At 46.3% G+C, this 20,084-nt stretch overlaps 1 protein-coding gene and 1 long non-coding RNA gene across 3 annotated transcripts in view; one reads left to right on the plus strand and one right to left on the minus strand.

Moving 5' to 3' along the window:
• Window positions 1-20,084, plus strand: part of LOC110488866 (mannosyl-oligosaccharide 1,2-alpha-mannosidase IA) — a 235,310-nt gene that overhangs the window by 64,366 nt on the left and 150,860 nt on the right. The gene's annotated exons all lie outside the window — the stretch shown is intronic.
• LOC118939565 overlaps window positions 2,838-20,084 on the minus strand; it is a 53,245-nt gene continuing 35,998 nt past the window's right edge. The window contains exons 2-3 of the long non-coding RNA XR_005036564.1: window positions 4,894-5,082; window positions 2,838-3,320 (exon numbers count right to left, since the gene is read on the minus strand). This is a non-coding gene — a long non-coding RNA (uncharacterized LOC118939565). The remainder of the gene's footprint in view (window positions 3,321-4,893; window positions 5,083-20,084) is intronic.

Genomic DNA, 20,084 nt, shown 5'->3' on the forward strand with positions numbered 1-20,084 from the left:
TAAGCATCTAGGAGCAACTTTCACCCGACTCCCGTCTTGGCTGGGTCACCCCTGTGACCTAAAGACCTGGATTTTCAACGATGACGTACATCTGTCAATGACTCCGCAGCATCCAGCAACGCTATGGACTTCAGTATTATTCCTAACAGTGTGCCGATCAGCCAAAGCTGGTGTCACTTTTGAGCCTGTCCTCCGATTTCTCCCTCCCCCAGCCTCCACTGGGGCAGACAAGTTATGTACCGTTATGTACCGAGAGAGAGACTCCGCCTGGCATAGTAGTGGCAGACAGGTTGCTGGCTGACTTTTCAGTAAACACAACCAGCCAGAGGCCCCAGTGCAGCTGAATGGAGCTGATATCTGTATTTTGGGGCTGCTCTCACTATTTTTCACCGTTTTCTGTACTTGTTGTCGCTGTGCGTGTGTGTGGCTTTAGATGTGTTTAGTCTGAAAGCCATGCAACTCATGTAGACGTTTTTTTAATGGAATCTGTTCAAACTTTTACTCAAATCACCCAATTATGTCAGAAAACTGTCATGCTTCTGGGAATTGATAGTTGCAGTGTGTGTGCGCGTTCCTGTGTGTGTGTGTGCGTGCATGTCTGTGTGTGTGTGTGCACGTGCGTGCATGTGAGAGTGGATGTGTTTGTGTCTGCAGTGTTACCCAGTTGTGAAGCTATCAACACTTACCATCTGGTGTGGGACATGCTGATGACTGTTTCCTCATCGTTACCTAGTTATACCTGTTCTGTCAAAGTAACCATTCAATAGAACAAAAGCTAAATATGCCCTATTTCATAGTATTTCACGCCTGCATAGTTATTATTGATGGGTTCATCACATTGGCTTCTGTTAGACAAAAATAAAAATTGTTAAATGTTTATTCAGTTAGGTAACAGTGCTGAAAAGACTCAAATATATTGATAAAAGTGATTACTCCCAAATGGATTACTCTGAATTCTGGCTCCCAACTCCTTTTATCCAAAAACACTGGTATTCCATCAGGTGAATATAGTTTCCTACCCACATGCATGCACACACACACATGCACAAACTCACACACGCACTGCCGTCCCTCATAATCCCGACCTCTTTAACATGGCCTTTTTTTAATTGCTCTCATTATCTTCCTACCAACGTGGAATCATTTCAAAGAATCTCGTTAATGAGTCCCAATATCATCTGCAACAACAATGGGACTATTTAACAGGATCATCTCTTCCTCTCTGCCTTCTTCTCTTTTCCTCCTTCTCCCTCTCTCTTCCTCAGATAAGACCTTATCATTGGCTTTCTCCAATGGGCCTTAGCTATTGGCATCTGCGGCTCCGATCGGCACATCTCTACCTTTGATCCTCTCCCCTCCTCTCCCCCCCTCTCTCCTCCTCTCCCCTCCTTTCTCATCTTCTCTCCTCCTCTCTCATCCTCTCTCCTCTCTCATCCTCTCTCCTCCTCTCTCATCCTCTCCCCTCCTCTCTCATCCTCTCTCATCCTCTCTCCCCTCCTCTCTCCTCCTCTCTCCCCTCCTTTCTCCTCCTCTCCCCCCTCTCTCCCCTCCTCTCTCCTCCACTCCTCCTATCCCCTCCTCTCTCCTCCTCTCTCATCCTCTCCCCTCCTCTCTCCCCTCCTCTCTCCTCCTCTTTCCTCCTCTCCCCTCCTCTCTCCTCCTCTCTCCCCTCCTCTCTCATCCTCTCTCCTCCTCTCTCCTCCTCTCTCAACCTCTCCCCTCCTCTCTCCTCCTCTCCCCTCCTCTCTCCTCCTCTCCCCTCCTCTCCCCTCCTCTCTCATCCTCTCCCCTCCTCTCTCCTCCTCTCTCATCCTCTCCCCTCCTCTCTCAGCCTCTCCCCTCCTCTCTCCCCCTTTCCCCTCCTCTCTCCTCCTCTCCCCTCCTCTCTCATCCTCTCTCCTCCTCTCACCTCTCCCCTCCTCTTCCCTCCTCTCCCCTCCTCTCTCCTCCTCTTTCCTCCTCCTCTCGCCTCCTCTCCCCTCCTCTCTCCTCCTCTCTCCTCCTCTCCCCTCCTCTCCCCTCCTCTCCTCCTCTCCCCTCCTCTCTCACCCTTCTCATCCTCTCTCCTCCTCTCTCCTCCTCTCTCCTCCTCTCTCCTCCTCTCTCATCCTCTCTCATCCTCTCCCCTCCTCTCTCATCCTCTCCCCTCTCTCATCCTCTCTCCTCCTCTCTCCCCTCCTCTCTCATCCTCTCTCCCCTCCTCTCTCCCCTCCTCTCCCCTCCTCTCTCCTCCTCTCCCCTCCTCCCCGAACACTTTTCATCTTCCATTGGAGTTTGTACTGTACCTGGGGGTGTGAAACTTTGCACCTGCTCTTGTCGACTGTGTGCGGGTTGGGGAGTGTGGAGAAGAGGGGGGTGAACAGCGTTTAATGAACCAGCGGTGTAATCGTTCTCTCTCAGCCCGTCTCGGTTATCAGGGAGGGCGTAGACTACAATACCCCAGCAGAGTGCACATGGGAATGATAACCGGAGGGAAGGAGGGAGGCGTTCTGTATATCTCTGCTTGAGGAGAGCATGAAATGGCTTGTTGTCCTTGGTGTTCCTCCTTCCCTGTTGCTTCACGGTTGACTGACAGAGGGGGAAGTCACGCTGAAGACCGAGGAGTCTGGAGGTCGCAGGGGTTAAGAAGCAAATGAGTGGCACTCGGTAATGGGAGAAATCTGTGTGTTTGTGTGACTGTGTATGGGGATTTGATCAGGCAACCTTTTGGTTACTGGCCCAACACTCTAACCACTAGTCTCTCTCCCTTTTGATCTCTCTCTCTCTCTCTCGCTCTCTCTCTCTCTCGTCTCTGTCTCTCGTTCTGTTTTTCTCTCTCTCTTTCTTTCTTTCTTTCTCTCTCTCTCTCTCACTCTTTCTCTTGTCTCCGTCTCTCGTTCTGTTTTTCTCTCTTTCTTTCTCTCTCTCTTGTCCCCCATGCACCATCCCTGCCCTGGTCATAACAGATTACCTCACATGAACATAGGAGTCCTTATTGAGAAGCCTTCTGCTGAAGGTAGCTAGGAGAGACAGCCAGCTTTTGGTCTGTTTGTGAGAGTCTGGTTGACCGTGTGGGTCTTGAGCACAACATGTTTGTGTGCGTGTGAGTCTGTGTTGTTCCTGCAATGTCTGTCTGCCGGTCCATCCGTCTTCTACCTACTGCATGGTTTCTGTATGCACTGTGAGGACTGTATGTCTCTATATCTGCAGAGGATCATACGGTAACTGTATATGCCACTTACTATGTGCATAGAAATGAGTTGCCAGATGTGAGGTTGGCTGCTTGGATTTTCCAGCCTGACTACCGCAGGTCTCCGTTCCGTGTGATCAGTCTTCTGTCGCTGCAGGGAGGGGTTGGGAGGGATGTCACACAGGTTGCCAGAGCTCAGCATGGAGTAAGAGACAGCATCAACAGCTCATTTCCCCGGTGTCTTCAACCCTCCTCTACCATCCATGTATAATAATATCTTACTCTGGGAGGGAGGTTGTGTGTGTGTGTGTGTGTGTGTGTGTGTGTGTGTGTGTGTGTGTGTGTGTGTGTGTGTGTGTGTGTGTGTGTGTGTGTGTGTGTGTGTGGGGCTGCGGAGGGGGTGGTGGTTGTGTGTTAGATCGAGAGCGAGAGAGAAAGTGAGAGAGAGAGAGGGGGCGAGAGAAAGAGATGGAGAGTGTGTGCTTGTGTGACACTGTATGCATAATATTATCGTACTTTGTGTGTGTGCGTGCGTGCGTGTGTGTGTGTGTGCGCCTATGCGCCTCTGTATGCATGATGTGTCACCCAGCCTCCTCTATTCTGTCTCTCTGATAGCTCTATGATCTCCATATTCACGGTGTGTAGTACAGTCAGCACAGGAAGAGATCAATGACCCTCACAATCACTTTGATCTGGGTTGTGATCATCGTAGGGGGGAAAAAGCCTATCAAACACAGATTTGGAATCAGCATTGCACCACTCAATGGAATAGGGTGAAGTTGTACCTAGCAACAGGGCCTAGACACTGATCTTAGGTCAGTTTTTAATTTCCCCCACTAATGGGTAAGGTTAGGATTGAGGCAGGGGATGCTTCACCGCAGAGCAGTGCACCAATCTGGGCTTTCTTTATCGCTCTGTGAAGATGAACAGATGTTAAATAAAGGATGAATACAAAAAATAAATTCCTCTTATCATGAAGGCCAGAAACACACACACACACACACAGAGAGAGAGACAGATACCCACTGACATCTTCCCAGACCTCTCGACATTGGGCTACACGAAGCCACTCTGGCTTGAGAGAGACCAGATTGTGTCTGTGACGTAGGCTGCGATATACGCTGCAACCACGGTCGCTAAACCCACAGGAAGTTCACGTGTACATCCATTACTGCCTGTTTATTCACAGAGCACTGCCACGTTGGGCCTGAGTCACACGATGGATGGAGCTGGTGCATATTACAAAGGCACGGACGCTGCAAAAGCAGTAGGATCTATTAGCTTTGGCTGGATCCCAAATGGCACCCTATTTAGTGCGCTACGGTTGACCAGAGCCTCGTCAAACGTGTTGCACTATATGGAAGAGGTTGCTATTTGGGATCCAGGCTTTTTATAAAGCAAGTGGCCTGGATATGAGCCTACAATGCTAGCAGGACCGAGTCAAGTCAAGAATCTCAAGACGTTTTTGAATGGTTTGAGTGGTCTATCATTTTCACTATAGCCTTTATTTCCCCTCCGGCCTCTATGGTACGATAGACATGAGTGACAGCTAGTGGCCAGAAGAAGCAGATGAGTATGTGTGTTTGCGTGCTAGTTGTGTGTTAGATCCGTGTCACTGAGGGCAGGTGTTCCTGCAAGGTGTGTGTCTGTGTGAGTGCCTGCACGTGTATAGGTGTGTGTGTATGAACCTAACACTTTGGCATGTTTGGATCTGTGTCACTCACCGAGGGCACGTGTCCTTCATAAAGTGCTAGGCGTGTAACGGGCAGAATCAGGCATGCGTGGGCACATTGCCTAGACGACCATAGTGCTCATTGATTTGGCCTCCTTTGGCCGGTGCCGACCCACAAGGAGGTGAGACGCTGGGCTGAGTTTCCTGGGAAGCCGGCGGTGGGCACTTGGGCCTGGAGCTCCTGGATTATACATAGTGCGTAAACGAGGCGTTGGGGACAGAGGAGAGGTAGAGGTGGAACAGGAGACAAGGAGGAGGAGAAGGTTGGGTTACCTTCATGGGTGAGAGCCGTTATATGGACTGCACACTCACATGAACGTAAGTGGTCATACATGTCTGAGGTCTGTACACACACACAGTACCCCCCCCACCAACACACACATGCACCCTTCCACCCAAGCAAGCACAACTCACCCTCCCTCCTGTTTGTTATAGTGGCACTCACCCAGGAACAGTTGTTTTTTACGATCAGTAAAACCACTCAAGCCTTCCCCTTGCTTGTCACTTCGTGTCCCCCCTCTGGCTATGTAAAGTGCCTAGCTGACCCTCCTGTGATAGGTATCTGTTTATTGGCTTATGGGCTTGTGTCTCCAATGGAACCCTATCCCCATTGTAGTGCACTCCTTTTGACAGGGCCTGATAGGGTTCTGGTCAAAAGTAGTGCACTATATAGGGAGTAGGGTGCCATTTGAGATGCCACCATGATTTCTACTCCTTCTCAATTCTTCCTCCCCAGACAGTCATGTAAAGCACTGTAAGTCATACTGGGGGTCCAAGGAGGACCGGGGTTAGGGGTCAGGCAGTCTAGAGACCATGGCCCCTGACCACCTCTAACTCTGTAAATTGATGAATTGTGGTGACGGACTGGGCATCTATTTTCTCTCATATATGGGTCTGCAGAGACTGGAAATATTGTTTGTATTCAAGCGAAGGGCTCTGTGTGTGTTTGTGTGGCCCCTTGTGTGCATTCTGAACCACCTCTTGCCTTGGCTATAGAAGTCATAGCAAATACCCATGATGATGTGTGTTCGCCCTGCAGTCATTCTGTGGTGCTAGCCATCTATTTTTGCCTTGTATTTTTGTATTCCTTTGTGCCTTGTATCCCCACCTCCCTGCAATATCGGGTCTGTAGATCCACAGTCCTACAGATCCACAGCCCTACAGATCCACAGCCCTACAGATCCACAGCCCTACAGATCCACAGCCCTACTCCATGGTTAGTGAAGGGACTTGCCTCTATACAATATTTCTCTCATTGGCTTTTGCAACAGTTCTCTGCGACTTGAAGTGCCTTAGGCAGAGTCAGTGTCATCGCATCACTCACCCGCTCCTCAATTACCCATAGTGCCGCAGCATGGAACAGTTAGCCCTGCACCTCGCCTCCCACCACACCCCCTTGCCAGAAAAGCAGTCCCCACGTCCCGCCATATAATTCCTCTGACATCTTTATCTCCCTCCCATTAAAAGGGAGTTAAATCATATGCCGCCATCTTGGGAGCCATCTTTTTATTATTTACGGACCCTGTTATACCCATCTGCTCAGGCAGGCCATCTTTTATTTGGAGTTCATCGATTCCTCCATGGCGAAGCTTACCAGAAAACTTTACCAGGGACGATACTTCTCTCCTATCCTGTTCTCCCCTACCCCCCTGTACAGTCTCTCCTCTCCTATCCTGTTCTCTTTTCCCCCTGTATAGTCTCTCCTCTCCTATCCCCTTCTCTCCTCTCTCCTATCCTGTTCTCTTTTCCCCTGTACAGTCTCTCCTCTCCTATCCCCTTCTCTCCTCTCTCCTATCCTGTTCTCTTCCCCGCTGTACAGTCTCTCCTCTCCCCTTCTCTCCTCTCTCCTATCCTGTTCTCTTCCCCCCTGTAGTCTCTCCTCTCCTGTTCTCCCCCTGTACAGTCTCTCCTCTCCTATCCCCTTATCTCCTCTCTCCTATCCTGTTCTCTTCCCCCCTGTAGTCTCTCCTCTCCTATCCTGTTCTCTTTTCCCCCTGTACAGTCTCTCCTCTCCTATCCCCTTCTCTCCTCTCTCCTATCCTGTTCTCTTTTCCCCCTGTACAGTCTCTCCTCTCCTATCCCCTTCTCTCCTCTCTCCTATCCTGTTCTCTTTTCCCCCTGTACAGTCTCTCCTCTCCTATCCCCTTCTCTCCTCTCTCCTATCCTGTTCTCTTTTCCCCCTGTATAGTCTCTCCTCTCCTATCCTGTTCTCTTTTCCCCCTGTACAGTCTCTCCTCTCCTATCCCCTTCTCTCCTCTCATTTTCCCCTCCTGACTATCCAGCATTAAAAAGTGGCTGTAACTCAATTTTCTTTTGAATCCCACTGGTACTTACTCAACCGTCATATCCACAACTGTAGGGAAATTAGCGACTGTAGGTCGTTAAATGGCGCAGTGAATTCATGTGGTGTTATGCACGCCTCTATGAAGAGGGAACGCAACACCCTGCTACAACTCAACTCCCCGTGAAGCGAAAGAGGTATGGGACTGTAGGTGCGAGTAAGGATGACAAAAGGCAGAGAATTTACCGTTCACTAGGAATGTATTCCTTCACACGGTAATATGGGGAAAAGGGGCTGGACGGAACCAAAGCAAAGAAAGTAAATCTCAAAGCCCCCTCTCCTATCTTACCTGCCTAACCACTACTTACCTAATTTAGCACCACTTGGTGCCCTAACCAAAATACAGGGGGTGGTCCGCCCAGGTCTTACCTAGTGTGCCTACACAGTGAATATACTATGGGTATATGTATGCCCGCTGGCCTCTTGCCTAAGCACTCCCTCGGTGCCTTCCCTTCCCCCCTGGGAACAAATGAAACAGGAGAACAAACAATTTCACAATCAAACTAAGAAATTAAGGACATCAAATAAGCGCTATCAATAATGCCACAAACTAACACAGTACATACCAACTGCCTGTATCACTCCCTGAAACAACCAACATAATATGACCCTCAGCCATCAGCCTCCTCTCTCAGCCATGATCTCTCTAAATCACTATCAATCTTTCTGCAATCTATATCTCTGCAATGACCTCCCAGCAATGATGTCTCTTCTGAACAGAACACTGGCTTTTATATAGCTTCAGAAGGAATGGGAAATTGGATACAGCTGTGTCTTGACGAGGGGCGGGGTCAGCTCTCCAATTAGCCATGGAGCAATCAGCTGCTTGTGGAGAATTCAGGAAGCCATCTCCTGAAACACACACACAAATACACAAGCCATAACACAGAAACTGGGGAACGTAACATGTGGTGATGTGATTTTAAGTTGGTGTCTGTGTGTGTGCATCGGTGTGTGCGCGTGCTAGTGTGGCTGTGTCTGTGGGTGATGGTGTCTGGTTTAAGTGTGTGTGTGTGTGTTTTTCTCTCTCTCTCTCTCTGTATGTGCTGCTATAACTCTCTCGATGTGCTGCTATAACTCTCTCTGTATGTGCTGCTATAACTCTCTCGATGTGCTGCTATAACTCTCTCTGTATGTGCTGCTATAACGCTCTCGATGTGCTGCTATAACTCTCTCGATGTGCTGCTATAACTCTCTCGATGTGCTGCTATAACTCTCTCGATGTGCTGCTATAACACTCTGTATGTGCTGCTATAACTCTCTCTCTATGCTGCTATAACTCTCTCGATGTGCTGCTATAACTCTCGATGTGCTGCTATGCCTCTCTCTCTGTGCTGCTATAACTCTCTCTGTATGTGCTGCTATAACTCTCTCGATGTGCTGCTATAACTCTCTCGATGTGCTGCTATAACTCTCTCGATGTGCTGCTATACCTCTCTCTCTGTGCTGCTATAACTCTCTCTGTATGTGCTGCTATAACTCTCTCTCTCTATGCTGCTATAACTCTCTCAATGTGCTGCTATAACTCTCGATGTGCTGCTATACCTCTCTCTCTGTGCTGCTATAACTCTCTCTGTATGTGCTGCTATAACTCTCTCGATGTGCTGCTATAACTCTCGATGTGCTGCTATAACTCTCTCGATGTGCTGCTATAACTCTCTCGATGTGCTGCTATAACTCTCTCTCTCTGTGCTGCTATAACTCTCTCTCTCTGTGCTGCTATAACTCTCTCTCTCTGTGCTGCTATAACTCTCTCGATGTGCTGCTATAACTCTCTCGATGTGCTGCTATAACTCTCTCTGTATGTGCTGCTATAACTCTCTCTGTATGTGCTGCTATACCTCTCTCTCTGTGCTGCTATAACTCTCTCGATGTGCTGCTATAACTCTCTGTATGTGCTGCTATAACTCTCTGTATGTGCTGCTATAACTCTCTCTGTATGTGCTGCTATAACTCTCTCGATGTGCTGCTATAACTCTCTCGATGTGCTGCTATAACTCTCTCGATGTGCTGCTATAACTCTCTCGATGTGCTGCTATAACTCTCTCGATGTGCTGCTATAACTCTCTCAATGTGCTGCTATAACTCTCGATGTGCTGCTATAACTCTCGATGTGCTGCTATAACTCTCTCTGTATGTGCTGCTATAACTCTCTGTATGTGCTGCTATAACTCTCTTGATGTGCTGCTATAACTCTCTTGATGTGCTGCTATAACTCTCTCGATGTGCTGCTATAACTCTCTCTGTGCTGCTATAACTCTCTCTGTGCTGCTATAACTCTCTCTGTATGTGCTGCTATAACTCTCTCGATGTGCTGCTATAACTCTCTCGATGTGCTGCTATAACTCTCTCGATGTGCTGCTATAACTCTCTCGATGTGCTGCTATAACTCTCTCGATGTGCTGCTATAACTCTCTCGATGTGCTGCTATAACTCTCTCTGTATGTGCTGCTATAACTCTCTCTGTATGTGCTGCTATAACTCTCTGTGTATGTGCTGCTATAACTCTCTGTGTATGTGCTGCTATAACTCTCTCGATGTGCTGCTATAACTCTCTCTGTATGTGCTGCTATAACTCTCTCGATGTGCTGCTATAACTCTCTCGATGTGCTGCTATAACTCTCTCGATGTGCTGCTATAACTCTCTCTCTGTGCTGCTATAACTCTCTCGATGTACTGCTATAACTCTCTCGATGTGCTGCTATAACTCTCTCGATGTACTGCTATAACTCTCTCGATGTGCTGCTATAACTCTCTCTCTGTGATGCTATAACTCTCTCTCTGTGCTGCTATAACTCGATGTACTGCTATAACTCTCTCTCTGTGCTGCTATAACTCTCTCGATGTACTGCTATAACTCTCTCGATGTACTGCTATAACTCTCTCGATGTGCTGCTATACCTCTCTCTCTGTGCTGCTATAACTCTCTCTGTATGTGCTGCTATACCTCTCTCTCTGTGCTGCTATAACTCTCTCGATGTGCTGCTATAACTCTCTGTATGTGCTGCTATAACTCTCTGTATGTGCTGCTATAACTCTCTCTGTATGTGCTGCTATAACTCTCTCGATGTGCTGCTATAACTCTCTCGATGTGCTGCTATAACTCTCTCGATGTGCTGCTATACCTCTCTCTCTCTGTGCTTCTATAACTCTCTCTGTATGTGCTGCTATAACTCTCTCTCTATGCTGCTATAACTCTCTCAATGTGCTGCTATAACTCTCTCGATGTGCTGCTATAACTCTCTCGATGTGCTGCTATAACTCTCTCGATGTGCTGCTATAACTCTCTCGATGTGCTGCTATAACTCTCGATGTGCTGCTATAACTCTCGATGTGCTGCTATAACTCTCTCTGTATGTGCTGCTATAACTCTCTTGATGTGCTGCTATAACTCTCTCGATGTGCTGCTATAACTCTCTCTGTGCTGCTATAACTCTCTCTGTATGTGCTGCTATAACTCTCTCGATGTGCTGCTATAACTCTCTCGATGTGCTGCTATAACTCTCTCGATGTGCTGCTATAACTCTCTCGATGTGCTGCTATAACTCTCTCGATGTGCTGCTATAACTCTCTCGATGTGCTGCTATAACTCTCTCGATGTGCTGCTATAACTCTCTCGATGTGCTGCTATAACTCTCTCTGTATGTGCTGCTATAACTCTCTCTGTATGTGCTGCTATAACTCTCTGTGTATGTGCTGCTATAACTCTCTGTGTATGTGCTGCTATAACTCTCTCGATGTGCTGCTATAACTCTCTCGATGTGCTGCTATAACTCTCTCGATGTGCTGCTATAACTCTCTCGATGTGCTGCTATAACTCTCTCGATGTGCTGCTATAACTCTCTCGATGTGCTGCTATAACTCTCTCTCTGTGCTGCTATAACTCTCTCGATGTACTGCTATAACTCTCTCGATGTGCTGCTATAACTCTCTCGATGTACTGCTATAACTCTCTCGATGTGCTGCTATAACTCTCTCTCTGTGATGCTATAACTCTCTCTCTGTGCTGCTATAACTCGATGTACTGCTATAACTCTCTCTCTGTGCTGCTATAACTCTCTCGATGTACTGCTATAACTCTCTCGATGTGCTGCTATACCTCTCTCTCTGTGCTGCTATAACTCTCTCTGTATGTGCTGCTATACCTCTCTCTCTGTGCTGCTATAACTCTCTCGATGTGCTGCTATAACTCTCTGTATGTGCTGCTATAACTCTCTGTATGTGCTGCTATAACTCTCTCTGTATGTGCTGCTATAACTCTCTCGATGTGCTGCTATAACTCTCTCGATGTGCTGCTATAACTCTCTCGATGTGCTGCTATACCTCTCTCTCTGTGCTTCTATAACTCTCTCTGTATGTGCTGCTATAACTCTCTCTCTATGCTGCTATAACTCTCTCAATGTGCTGCTATAACTCTCGATGTGCTGCTATACCTCTCTCTCTGTGCTGCTATAACTCTCTCTGTATATGCTGCTATAACTCTCTCGATGTGCTGCTATAACTCTCTCGATGTGCTGCTATAACTCTCTCGATGTGCTGCTATAACTCTCTCTCTCTGTGCTGCTATAACTCTCTCTCTCTGTGCTGCTATAACTCTCTCTCTCTGTGCTGCTATAACTCTCTCTCTCTGTGCTGCTATAACTCTCTCTCTGTGCTGCTATAACTCTCTCGATGTGCTGCTATAACTCTCTCGATGTGCTGCTATAACTCTCTCTGTATGTGCTGCTATAACTCTCTCGATGTACTGCTATAACTCTCTCGATGTGCTGCTATAACTCTCTCTCTGTGATGCTATAACTCTCTCTCTGTGCTGCTATAACTCTCTCGATGTGCTGCTATAACTCTCTCGATGTACTGCTATAACTCTCTCTCTGTGCTGCTATAACTCTCTCGATGTACTGCTATAACTCTCTCGATGTGCTGCTATACCTCTCTCTCTGTGCTGCTATAACTCTCTCTGTATGTGCTGCTATACCTCTCTCTCTGTGCTGCTATAACTCTCTCGATGTGCTGCTATAACTCTCTGTATGTGCTGCTATAACTCTCTGTATGTGCTGCTATAACTCTCTCTGTATGTGCTGCTATAACTCTCTCTGTATGTGCTGCTATAACTCTCTCGATGTGCTGCTATACCTCTCTCTCTGTGCTTCTATAACTCTCTCTGTATGTGCTGCTATAACTCTCTCTCTATGCTGCTATAACTCTCTCAATGTGCTGCTATAACTCTCGATGTGCTGCTATACCTCTCTCTCTGTGCTGCTATAACTCTCTCTGTATATGCTGCTATAACTCTCTCGATGTGCTGCTATAACTCTCTCGATGTGCTGCTATAACTCTCTCGATGTGCTGCTATAACTCTCTCGATGTGCTGCTATAAGTCTCTCTCTCTGTGCTGCTATAACTCTCTCTCTCTGTGCTGCTATAACTCTCTCTCTCTGTGCTGCTATAACTCTCTCTCTCTGTGCTGCTATAACTCTCTCTCTGTGCTGCTATAACTCTCTCGATGTGCTGCTATAACTCTCTCTGTATGTGCTGCTATAACTCTCTCTGTATGTGCTGCTATAACTCTCTCTGTATGTGCTGCTATACCTCTCTCTCTGTGCTGCTATAACTCTCTCGATGTGCTGCTATAACTCTCTGTATGTGCTGCTATAACTCTCTGTATGTGCTGCTATAACTCTCTCTGTATGTGCTGCTATAACTCTCTCGATGTGCTGCTATAACTCTCTCGATGTGCTGCTATAACTCTCTCGATGTGCTGCTATAACTCTCTGTATGTGCTGCTATAACTCTCTGTATGTGCTGCTATAACTCTCTCTGTATGTGCTGCTATAACTCTCTCTGTATGTGCTGCTATAACTCTCTCGATGTGCTGCTATACCTCTCTCTCTGTGCTTCTATAACTCTCTCTGTATGTGCTGCTATAACTCTCTCTCTATGCTGCTATAACTCTCTCAATGTGCTGCTATAACTCTCGATGTGCTGCTATACCTCTCTCTCTGTGCTGCTATAACTCTCTCTGTATATGCTGCTATAACTCTCTCGATGTGCTGCTATAACTCTCTCGATGTGCTGCTATAACTCTCTCGATGTGCTGCTATAACTCTCTCGATGTGCTGCTATAAGTCTCTCTCTCTGTGCTGCTATAACTCTCTCTCTCTGTGCTGCTATAACTCTCTCTCTCTGTGCTGCTATAACTCTCTCTCTCTGTGCTGCTATAACTCTCTCTCTCTGTGCTGCTATAACTCTCTCTCTGTGCTGCTATAACTCTCTCGATGTGCTGCTATAACTCTCTCTGTATGTGCTGCTATAACTCTCTCTGTATGTGCTGCTATAACTCTCTCTGTATGTGCTGCTATACCTCTCTCTCTGTGCTGCTATAACTCTCTCGATGTGCTGCTATAACTCTCTGTATGTGCTGCTATAACTCTCTGTATGTGCTGCTATAACTCTCTCTGTATGTGCTGCTATAACTCTCTCTGTATGTGCTGCTATAACTCTCTCGATGTGCTGCTATAACTCTCTCGATGTGCTGCTATAACTCTCTCGATGTGCTGCTATAACTCTCTCGATGTGCTGCTATAACTCTCTCAATGTGCTGCTATAACTCTCGATGTGCTGCTATAACTCTCGATGTGCTGCTATAACTCTCTCTGTATGTGCTGCTATAACTCTCTCGATGTGCTGCTATAACTCTCTCGATGTGCTGCTATAACTCTCTCTCTGTGCTGCTATAAGTCTCTCTCTCTGTGCTGCTATAACTCTCTCTCTCTGTGCTGCTATAACTCTCTCTCTCTGTGCTGCTATAACTCTCTCTCTGTGCTGCTATAACTCTCTCGATGTGCTGCTATAACTCTCTCGATGTGCTGCTATAACTCTCTCTGTATGTGCTGCTATAACTCTCTCTGTATGTGCTGCTATACCTCTCTCTCTGTGCTGCTATAACTCTCTCGATGTGCTGCTATAACTCTCTGTATGTGCTGCTATAACTCTCTGTATGTGCTGCTATAACTCTCTGTATGTGCTGCTATAACTCTCTCTGTATGTGCTGCTATAACTCTCTCGATGTGCTGCTATAACTCTCTCGATGTGCTGCTATAACTCTCTCGATGTGCTGCTATAACTCTCTCGATGTGCTGCTATAACTCTCTCGATGTGCTGCTATAACTCTCTCAATGTGCTGCTATAACTCTCTCAATGTGCTGCTATAACTCTCTCTCTATGCTGCTATAACTCTCTCAATGTGCTGCTATAACTCTCGATGTGCTGCTATACCTCTCTCTCTGTGCTGCTATAACTCTCTCTGTATATGCTGCTATAACTCTCTCGATGTGCTGCTATAACTCTCTCGATGTGCTGCTATAACTCTCTCGATGTGCTGCTATAACTCTCTCTCTCTGTGCTGCTATAACTCTCTCTCTCTGTGCTGCTATAACTCTCTCTCTCTGTGCTGCTATAACTCTCTCTCTCTGTGCTGCTATAACTCTCTCTCTGTGCTGCTATAACTCTCTCGATGTGCTGCTATAACTCTCTCGATGTGCTGCTATAACTCTCTCTGTATGTGCTGCTATAACTCTCTCGATGTACTGCTATAACTCTCTCGATGTGCTGCTATAACTCTCTCTCTGTGATGCTATAACTCTCTCTCTGTGCTGCTATAACTCTCTCGATGTGCTGCTATAACTCTCTCGATGTACTGCTATAACTCTCTCTCTGTGCTGCTATAACTCTCTCGATGTACTGCTATAACTCTCTCGATGTGCTGCTATACCTCTCTCTCTGTGCTGCTATAACTCTCTCTGTATGTGCTGCTATACCTCTCTCTCTGTGCTGCTATAACTCTCTCGATGTGCTGCTATAACTCTCTGTATGTGCTGCTATAACTCTCTGTATGTGCTGCTATAACTCTCTCTGTATGTGCTGCTATAACTCTCTCTGTATGTGCTGCTATAACTCTCTCGATGTGCTGCTATACCTCTCTCTCTGTGCTTCTATAACTCTCTCTGTATGTGCTGCTATAACTCTCTCTCTATGCTGCTATAACTCTCTCAATGTGCTGCTATAACTCTCGATGTGCTGCTATACCTCTCTCTCTGTGCTGCTATAACTCTCTCTGTATATGCTGCTATAACTCTCTCGATGTGCTGCTATAACTCTCTCGATGTGCTGCTATAACTCTCTCGATGTGCTGCTATAACTCTCTCGATGTGCTGCTATAAGTCTCTCTCTCTGTGCTGCTATAACTCTCTCTCTCTGTGCTGCTATAACTCTCTCTCTCTGTGCTGCTATAACTCTCTCTCTCTGTGCTGCTATAACTCTCTCTCTGTGCTGCTATAACTCTCTCGATGTGCTGCTATAACTCTCTCTGTATGTGCTGCTATAACTCTCTCTGTATGTGCTGCTATAACTCTCTCTGTATGTGCTGCTATACCTCTCTCTCTGTGCTGCTATAACTCTCTCGATGTGCTGCTATAACTCTCTGTATGTGCTGCTATAACTCTCTGTATGTGCTGCTATAACTCTCTCTGTATGTGCTGCTATAACTCTCTCGATGTGCTGCTATAACTCTCTCGATGTGCTGCTATAACTCTCTCGATGTGCTGCTATAACTCTCTGTATGTGCTGCTATAACTCTCTGTATGTGCTGCTATAACTCTCTCTGTATGTGCTGCTATAACTCTCTCTGTATGTGCTGCTATAACTCTCTCGATGTGCTGCTATACCTCTCTCTCTGTGCTTCTATAACTCTCTCTGTATGTGCTGCTATAACTCTCTCTCTATGCTGCTATAACTCTCTCAATGTGCTGCTATAACTCTCGATGTGCTGCTATACCTCTCTCTCTGTGCTGCTATAACTCTCTCTGTATATGCTGCTATAACTCTCTCTGTATGTGCTGCTATAACTCTCTCGATGTGCTGCTATAACTCTCTCGATGTGCTGCTATAACTCTCTCGATGTGCTGCTATAACTCTCTCGATGTGCTGCTATAACTCTCTCGATGTGCTGCTATAACTCTCTCGATGTGCTGCTATAACTCTCTCAATGTGCTGCTATAACTCTCGATGTGCTGCTATAACTCTCGATGTGCTGCTATAACTCTCTCTGTATGTGCTGCTATAACTCTCTCGATGTGCTGCTATAACTCTCTCGATGTGCTGCTATAAGTCTCTCTCTCTGTGCTGCTATAACTCTCTCTCTCTGTGCTGCTATAACTCTCTCTCTCTGTGCTGCTATAACTCTCTCTCTCTGTGCTGCTATAACTCTCTCTCTCTGTGCTGCTATAACTCTCTCTCTGTGCTGCTATAACTCTCTCGATGTGCTGCTATAACTCTCTCGATGTGCTGCTATAACTCTCTCTGTATGTGCTGCTATAACTCTCTCTGTATGTGCTGCTATACCTCTCTCTCTGTGCTGCTATAACTCTCTCGATGTGCTGCTATAACTCTCTGTATGTGCTGCTATAACTCTCTGTATGTGCTGCTATAACTCTCTGTATGTGCTGCTATAACTCTCTCTGTATGTGCTGCTATAACTCTCTCGATGTGCTGCTATAACTCTCTCGATGTGCTGCTATAACTCTCTCGATGTGCTGCTATAACTCTCTCGATGTGCTGCTATAACTCTCTCGATGTGCTGCTATAACTCTCTCAATGTGCTGCTATAACTCTCTCAATGTGCTGCTATAACTCTCGATGTGCTGCTATAACTCTCGATGTGCTGCTATAACTCTCTCTGTATGTGCTGCTATAACTCTCTTGATGTGCTGCTATAACTCTCTCGATGTGCTGCTATAACTCTCTCTGTATGTGCTGCTATAACTCTCTCTGTATGTGCTGCTATAACTCTCTCTGTATGTGCTGCTATAACTCTCTCGATGTGCTGCTATAACTCTCTCTGTATGTGCTGCTATAACTCTCTGTGTATGTGCTGCTATAACTCTCTGTGTATGTGCTGCTATAACTCTCTGTGTATGTGCTGCTATAACTCTCTCGATGTGCTGCTATAACTCTCTCTGTATGTGCTGCTATAACTCCCTCGATGTGCTGCTATAACTCTCTCGATGTGCTGCTATAACTCTCTCGATGTACTGCTATAACTCTCTCTCGATGTACTGCTATAACTCTCTCTCTGTGCTGCTATAACTCTCTCGATGTACTGCTATAACTCTCTCGATGTGCTGCTATAACTCTCTCTGTATGTGCTGCTATAACTCTCTCGATGTGCTGCTATAACTCTCTCGATGTGCTGCTATAACTCTCTCGATGTACTGCTATAACTCTCTCTCTGTGCTGCTATAACTCTCTCTCTGTGCTGCTATAACTCTCTCGATGTGCTGCTATAACTCTCTCGATGTACTGCTATAACTCTCTCTCTGTGCTGCTATAACTCTCTCGATGTACTGCTATAACTCTCTCGATGTGCTGCTATACCTCTCTCTCTGTGCTGCTATAACTCTCTCTGTATGTGCTGCTATAACTCTCTCGATGTACTGCTATACCTCTCTCTCTGTGCTGCTATAACTCTCTCGATGTGCTGCTATAACTCTCTGTATGTGCTGCTATAACTCTCTGTATGTGCTGCTATAACTCTCTCTGTATGTGCTGCTATAACTCTCTCGATGTGCTGCTATAACTCTCTCGATGTGCTGCTATAACTCTCTCGATGTGCTGCTATAACTCTCTCGATGTGCTGCTATAACTCTCTCGATGTGCTGCTATAACTCTCTCGATGTGCTGCTATAACTCTCTCGATGTGCTGCTATAACTCTCTCGATGTGCTGCTATAACTCTCTCGATGTGCTGCTATAACTCTCTCGATGTGCTGCTATAACTCTCTCTGTATGTGCTGCTATAACTCTCTGTGTATGTGCTGCTATAACTCTCTGTGTATGTGCTGCTATAACTCTCTGTGTATGTGCTGCTATAACTCTCTCGATGTGCTGCTATAACTCTCTCGATGTGCTGCTATAACTCTCTCGATGTGCTGCTATAACTCTCTCGATGTGCTGCTATAACTCTCTCGATGTACTGCTATAACTCTCTCTCTGTGCTGCTATAACTCTCTCGATGTGCTGCTATAACTCTCTCTGTATGTGCTGCTATAACTCTCTCTGTATGTGCTGCTATAACTCTCTCGATGTGCTGCTATAACTCTCTCGATGTGCTGCTATAACTCTCTCGATGTACTGCTATAACTCTCTCTCTGTGCTGCTATAACTCTCTCTCTGTGCTGCTATAACTCTCTCGATGTGCTGCTATAACTCTCTCGATGTACTGCTATAACTCTCTCTCTGTGCTGCTATAACTCTCTCGATGTACTGCTATAACTCTCTCGATGTGCTGCTATACCTCTCTCTCTGTGCTGCTATAACTCTCTCTGTATGTGCTGCTATAACTCTCTCTCGATGTGCTGCTATAACTCGCTCTCTGTGCTGCTATAACTCTCTCGATGTGCTGCTATACCTCTCTCGATGTGCTGCTATACCTCTCTCGATGTGCTGCTATAACTCTCTCTCGATGTGCTGCTATAACTCTCTCTCTATGCTGCTATAACTCTCTCTCTATGCTGCTATAACTCTCTGTATGTGCTGCTATAACTCTCTCGATGTGCTGCAATAACTCTCTCGATGTGCTGCTATAACTCTCTCTCTATGCTGCTATAACTCTCTGTATGTGCTGCTATAACTCTCTCGATGTGCTGCTATAACTCTCTCGATGTGCTGCTATACCTCTCTCTCTGTGCTGCTATAACTCTCTCTGTATGTGCTGCTATAACTCTCTCTCGATGTGCTGCTATAACTCTCTCTCGATGTGCTATTATAACTCGCTCTCTGTGCTGCTTTAACTCTCTCGATGTGCTGCTATACCTCTCTCGATGTGCTGCTATACCTCTCTCGATGTGCTGCTATAATTCTCTCTCGATGTGCTGCTATAACTCTCTCTCTATGCTGCTATAACTCTCTCTCTATGCTGCTATAACTCTCTGTATGTGCTGCTATAACTCTCTCGATGTGCTGCTATAACTCTCTCGATGTGCTGCTATAACTCTCTCGATGTGCTGCTATAACTCTCTCTCTATGCTGCTATAACTCTCTGTATGTGCTGCTATAACTCTCTCGATGTGCTGCTATAACTCTCTCGATGTGCTGCTATAACTCTCTCTCTGTATGTGCTGCTATAACTCTCTCGATGTGCTGCTATAACTCTCTCGATGTGCTGCTATAACTCTCTCTCTGTGCTGCTATAACTCTCTCGATGTGCTGCTATAACTCTCTCAATGTGCTGCTATAACTCTCGATGTGCTGCTATAACTCTCGATGTGCTGCTATAACTCTCTCTGTATGTGCTGCTATAACTCTCTTGATGTGCTGCTATAACTCTCTCGATGTGCTGCTATAACTCTCTCTGTATGTGCTGCTATAACTCTCTCGATGTGCTGCTATAACTCTCTCGATGTGCTGCTATAACTCTCTCGATGTGCTGCTATAACTCTCTCGATGTGCTGCTATAACTCTCTCGATGTGCTGCTATAACTCTCTCTGTATGTGCTGCTATAACTCTCTGTGTATGTGCTGCTATAACTCTCTGTATGTGCTGCTATAACTCTCTCGATGTGCTGCAATAACTCTCTCGATGTGCTGCTATAACTCTCTCTCTATGCTGCTATAACTCTCTGTATGTGCTGCTATAACTCTCTCGATGTGCTGCTATAACTCTCTCGATGTGCTGCTATAACTCTCTCTCTGTATGTGCTGCTATAACTCTCTCTGTATGTGCTGCTATAACTCTCTGTGTATGTGCTGCTATAACTCTCTGTGTATGTGCTGCTATAACTCTCTGTG

The sequence above is a fragment of the Oncorhynchus mykiss genome, chromosome 2, assembly GCF_013265735.2.
Source record: "Oncorhynchus mykiss isolate Arlee chromosome 2, USDA_OmykA_1.1, whole genome shotgun sequence".
Lineage (NCBI taxonomy): Eukaryota > Metazoa > Chordata > Actinopteri > Salmoniformes > Salmonidae > Oncorhynchus > Oncorhynchus mykiss.